Raw genomic sequence first — 6000 nt, forward strand, 5'->3', positions numbered from 1 at the left:
AGAGTGTGCTGAAAATCATATTTCTGCCAACTTCTTGTCTTCTGTCTTTTCTGATTACCGATGCAGCATGTGTCAATGTTCAATAATGACTGCTGAAGTATTCATGCTTGATGGCTTAGGATGTCATAATGAAAGTACAAGGTTTATTAATCCTCTCATCAATAGAAGCCACAGGGTGTCTGTCACACTTCATTTGTGTGTGCCAAGAGTAAATAAACTGCAGCAAATGAAAAGTGTTTTTATAAATACAGACAGATGTCAAGTGGTTTATGTAGTTACTCATGCTGTATTTCCTATTAAAGGCTTTCAGGCTTCATAAAAATTTCAAAAAGCCATACTTGAAGATGCCTATATTTCCATATATATTTTTACATTAATGTTGCATATGAATGAAATAAAAATATTATAGAATCAATAGCCAAGTAAAAATAAATTCATGTCTCAGTCTGCCTCAATATTTACAAGTTATCCATCTGGAAATCGTCTGGTAGAGCAAACAATATTTGAGAATCTTAATCATTTTCAACTAGAAGCACAATTAATAGACCCACCCACAAAGTAAAAAAATAAAAAAATAAAAAAAATAAAAAAATCAGAGATAGAAGATACTGTGCTTAGGAACACCTCATGTAACTTCAAACCAAACATTTTACTTGGAAGTGATAGTCACCACTATTTGAACATCACAGAAGAAAGTTTACTGAGATGCAAAGCAAATTATACTGAAAGACGTGTTATGATTACAGTTTGCTTGAGAAATCAGGAGATCATGAAAAGGAGCCTTGGTAGGCCAAGGGAGGAGGTAATTCTGTAGCTGTCCCACACAAAGTATTGTATCTGTCACTCTGTTAGTACATAAACTCTACTACAAAGCAGATCTGTAGTTTCTTTGAGATAGAGCTCTACCCAAGATCCCGGTTAGTGTATGTAAAATGGTCTCTGTGGTGAAAAGCAAGCTGCAAACATAAATTAACTTGTCAGAAACTCAGACCAAATGATACAATGTTGAATATGGCTGTATTTTTACCATCTGCAGTAATGACAGATGCTACACTGCAATTGATCTTGAGGGCAAGAAGTAACTGCTGACTGGCATTTACCACACTGACATAGACACACCCTGAGGCTCAATAAAGTCATAAGCCAAGTAACTGGAATATTACCTTAATGAATGAAAGGATGTCACATATAAAAAAAAAAAAAAGTATCTATTTATAAATATATTATCTGTGTGTATATATGCATATAGTATTTATAATTTTATATATGTATATATAAATATATGTTATCCTAAATTTGGGAATGCTAGTATCAAACTATAGCTCAAAGCCTGGTCTTATTTATTGACAATACAACATTGTTTTGCTGATCCGTTCAATGTGATCAAGCAAGATTTTTTTTTAAAACTGTGCAGTATCTCCATTGAAACTCATGAGTATGCTGCTGGGTCAAAGCCTTAGAATTTTTTGTAATCCTTATCCTGAGATTGCAAGGCCTCCCAACAGAGGCTTCTTGTGCTTGCTTTGTCTGAACTTTATTTGACAGGCCTGTAAAACTTGTTGCAGCTGTAACAATATTTTTTCTAATTGACTGTTGTATGCCACTTGCTTTAAGCCTAAATTTATATGGTATCTCCATGAGGTTTCAATTCCAACATAAGACCTAATACAAATAAATAAAGGCCTGGTGTAACAGGCCTTGAGAACTGGAGATACACAAGGGAGTGTAGAGGAATACAAGCATGGGATGACTGTAAGTGTAACACAGACTTAACATTGTAGACGTCAAGTCTCCAGAAACAACTCATACCAATGGTTATAGAAAACTAGGCCAGCACAGACAGGGTTTCAGAGTAATAAAGAGAACAAAGAAATAGCATCTAACATACACAACAAGCATCATACATGATAAATTGGGATATAACGTGTCACATGCTGACACAAAGAGCAAGGTTCAAAACTTTGTCAGTAGATGTATGAAAAGGATCCCCAAAGTGGATCCTAGAGTGCGAAAAAAAATAATCGGTGCCTTATTCCTTTCAGTGAGGGACTCCAGAAGCTGATGAATTACTCAGACACCTTCACTACCAACACCAGGATGAGATCGCTGATCTTAGGACCCAGAGAAATAGGGGAAAGGTGCACATAACTTTAGGAGAAGGGGCAGAAAGTTGCAAAGTGTACATACAATAGTTTAAAGTGCATTAATACTGAGACTTTTCCTGTGTAGTCTTTTTTTCTTTTCTGTAGTAAAGAGACCTGAACATATAATGTTTAGTCTGTTAAGATTTCAGTTACAAATAAATAAATAAATAAATAAATAAAATTATATATACACTTGCATTTTCCATAGTCCATAAATGAGATTGCATATAGCAGCTTATATAAAGCGAATATTGCTTAGGAAGCCATGAACAAAAGTCTACTTAGACATGCTCTTTGTACAGCAGTTAACACTTTTGATTAGCTGCTCAGAGCAACAGCTGTAAACCACCACTGTAACATTTTACAGCATTTCATACTTGAAACCGTTTATTTCACAGTTAGCCTCTGAAAAGACCTAATTAACTCCTGCTGTAGATCTCTACTAATGAGTCAACACCTTTTCTCATGGAAACTAGCTATTTATAAGTTTAAATGGATTTTATATTTTGGAATCCGAGGTTTAAGAAATATATATATATTTATTGGAATGATTTAAAATTAATAATTAATTCAGGAAATCTGACACAACAAATGGGCTATCTGCATCATCATTAATATAAGCCAGTCCTTTATGCTATACAAATTGATAACATCCCTTATTGAAGTAACTACTGAAACCTCTATTCTGAAGTAAAACTTGGAACAGTCTATGAAGTTTTGTGTAGTTCAAGTCACTGCTGTTAGCACAAATATTAAAAAGTTAGATTTCATAGTTCAAACACAAAGATTTTAGCTTGCTTAGAGCCAAGGCAAACACATACACTTAAAATATTAATCAATCTTATGTAAAGATTTGGTAAAACCAATATAAATAAACTAAAACATTTGCAGTTAAGTTTTTATCTCGCATTCCTTTACTATCTTCACATCATCCTACATCTGTGGTATATTATAGCCTATATTCCTTATATCTAACGAGGAAAAAATAACCCCCCCAACTCTCTAAAGACAGTATTCCCTTCAATGAGAGCAGGGAACAATGAAATGAAGCAAGAAGCAGGTGACTTCTGGCATTATGTTATTTTTTTCCATTTACCAAAAATCCTACTATGGATCTTGCTCTTTTTGTAGACATATTGATGTTGTATGTTACATCAGGCTCAGAATTTCAGATTGCATAATTCGTGATCCTTTGTTTTCAGCTGATAACTGAAAACAGATGGCTAGCAACCACAAGCGCCTTTATAACACTATCCTAACAGGTTGGGTTTTAGTTGTTTTTCTTTTGTTTTTAAAGAAAAATACAAATGGAGCTTGCATTAACCTCAGAACTACCAAAATTGCTTTATCTCAGCAGCTTCTAATATGATTTTGCTTCAAAAAATATTTAATTGCTTTAAAAACAGACATCCAGAACTAGAAATGCAGTTTTGGACACAAACAACTATATTATAAGTCACCAAATCAGAATCTGTGTTTTAACCACAGCTACTTGCAAACATCTATAAACTCTGCATCTTTCAAGTACTACTCTGTCTGCCAAAGTAACAATATTTTTAATCCTGATTTATTGATTATTTCAGTCCTAACATTAACAAAGTGCTTTTAATAATAAATAAGAGTTGAATAACAGAGTATTTTCTTTCAGGTATTCTTCAACGTACATGAAAAGACTCACCGCATCAGGAAACAGGAAAAGCAGGGCTTCTCTGCAAGATGCAAAGGAGCATGGAGCTGCCAGGGACCCAAGGTCCTGAGCACGGTGGGCAGCTCAAGGAGCTACCAACAGTTCAGCCTCGGACACAGCAAGGGGAAGGAGCAGCAGTGGCTGAAATTGCAGCATGGGTCCAAGATCCTTCCCAGAGACAGGAAAAGAGACAAACCTACCTACAGTGTAACTCTAAGAAAGACTCTGCCTCCACGCCTAACCTCAAACAGAGCTCCTGGCAGAGGGTGAATGCCCAGGTGAGGCTGATCAGGGCAATTAAGGCCTAGTAGTGCACTCAGGGATCTGAATATTGATTTAAAGGCTAAAAACACCCTTTCACCTGTGCTATAACAAACAGGTGTAGTTATAAGTTCTAAACCTGTAGTTACAAATTTTTGTGTTTTTGCATTTTCATTTTCTCATTTTCAACAAGAGTGGATATATCTTCTCCTCACAAAATAATTTCTGCATTAATAGAAACTGGTCATGAATCAAAATGAAAACTTACCATAAAAACATCAAGAAAAAGCCCATGCTAAATTTAATAAATAACCATAGGAAATCATTATGTACACAAGCTTCCAACACAAAGCATTAGGATTACGAATATTAAAAGCATCTTAACTCTGATATTTTTATAAAGAAGTCCTTCCCCCGTTTGTAGAAAAAGCGATCGATAATAAAACACTTGATAATCCCAATTAGTTCAAGGAAAAAACAAATAAAGAAAACTATCTAACATGTAGTTGCACCTCTTTATTTTAAAAATTTGGCCACTGTTTCCAAGTCCCTTTATAAACATGTTAGTGCCACAAATCACTTACTTTGGTTGTCAACTGTACATGTATATCTTAAAGTAGGTTTTTCAGGGAGTCACACACTTCTGTTTTCTCAATGTCTGGAAAAGAAAAAAGTTTCATAATAAATCAATCTGTCAGAGACATATATTTATTTTTGCAAAATATTTTCCTCATTTCTGTAAAACGAGGTGCAGAAATTTTCAGCATACTGACCTAGACAGTGATGTCTTGATGACACACTGACTGGGACTTAGTACTAGCTTTTGTTTGGACCTTGTTGGACCTTGGTCTGGTTGGACCTTGAAACTTCAGAATTTAAATTATGAAAATTTCCATTACCAAATTTAGAAAAAAAATATATACAGTTGTAATTAGTTCAAAATATGTTATAGATGGTACCTTTTTCTTAGCTAACAAAAATAATGACAGATATTTCTACATGCAGCCTGAATTGGCAGAAGAGATTAATTTTGCAGAAAGATGGGAATAATTTTGTAGCACAATGCTTTATGTTTCTGCTAAGACTGAACTCCTGCTATTAGTCACTGTGTCTGTTAGTGAAATATAAGGACTCCAGTGAAAAACTGTGAACAACGAGAGAATTTTTCCCTCAAATTACATATTTTCTCCCCAAAACTAATTTGTATGAGTTACATTTTCTGCCTTCAAACCATTCTCATTAAGAAGCCATGAACTTCGCTTAAAGAAATGATTTGCATGGGACTTTCATCATGAGAACATTGTTCAAAGGAACATCCAATTTAATTAGGATACTGATATGCTTTTCTCATCTTAAAAAATTAACAATGAGAAGTCTTCTAGACAGACATTAAAATTATTTGCACATAGGTATTATTATATTTTCTAGGAATTCTGAATACTACAGGATGTAGTGTGTTCAGGGCAACATTAATGACAATCCATAGATGAAGCCTACAGTAAATCCATATACATGTACATGCAAATCTAATATGCAATCCTACAGTAAATGTGATACTATCATCTTTACATACAAATATTTATACAGATATTTTTCATAAGTTCTACTCTTACGTGTTGTTGTCTTGAATAGCATCAAACTCATTTAAATGGAATACTCAATCAATACAATAGTTATTAATGCTGTATTACATTACTCAGAAATTGTAAGAAAATAGATTTGCATTTGGAATTTATATAATCAACAAGAGAGAATAGCACCTTGAGATATAGACGAAATTAGGAGATGCACATTGCTACATTTATGTAAATACTTTAGGAAGTGACTTGCTCTGAAATCTTAGCAGGATATACTTTTATGCAAGATAACATTTCTTTCTAAAGTCAGGGAGCATTTAGGAGCAACATA

The 6000-nt window shown here is 34.0% G+C and overlaps 1 long non-coding RNA gene across 2 annotated transcripts in view; it reads right to left on the reverse strand.

Annotated features, from left to right (window-relative positions):
- The window catches only part of LOC311440962, a 252668-nt gene extending 248549 nt beyond the window's left edge, over positions 1-4119 (reverse strand). For both annotated transcript variants that reach the window (XR_014695677.1, XR_014695678.1), the window contains exon 1: positions 3823-4119. This is a non-coding gene — a long non-coding RNA (uncharacterized lncRNA). The remainder of the gene's footprint in view (positions 1-3822) is intronic.
- Between the last annotated feature and the right edge of the window lie 1881 nt (positions 4120-6000).

Source organism: Aythya ferina (genome assembly GCF_964211825.1).
Source record: "Aythya ferina genome assembly, chromosome: 8".
Taxonomy (NCBI): Eukaryota; Metazoa; Chordata; class Aves; order Anseriformes; family Anatidae; genus Aythya; species Aythya ferina.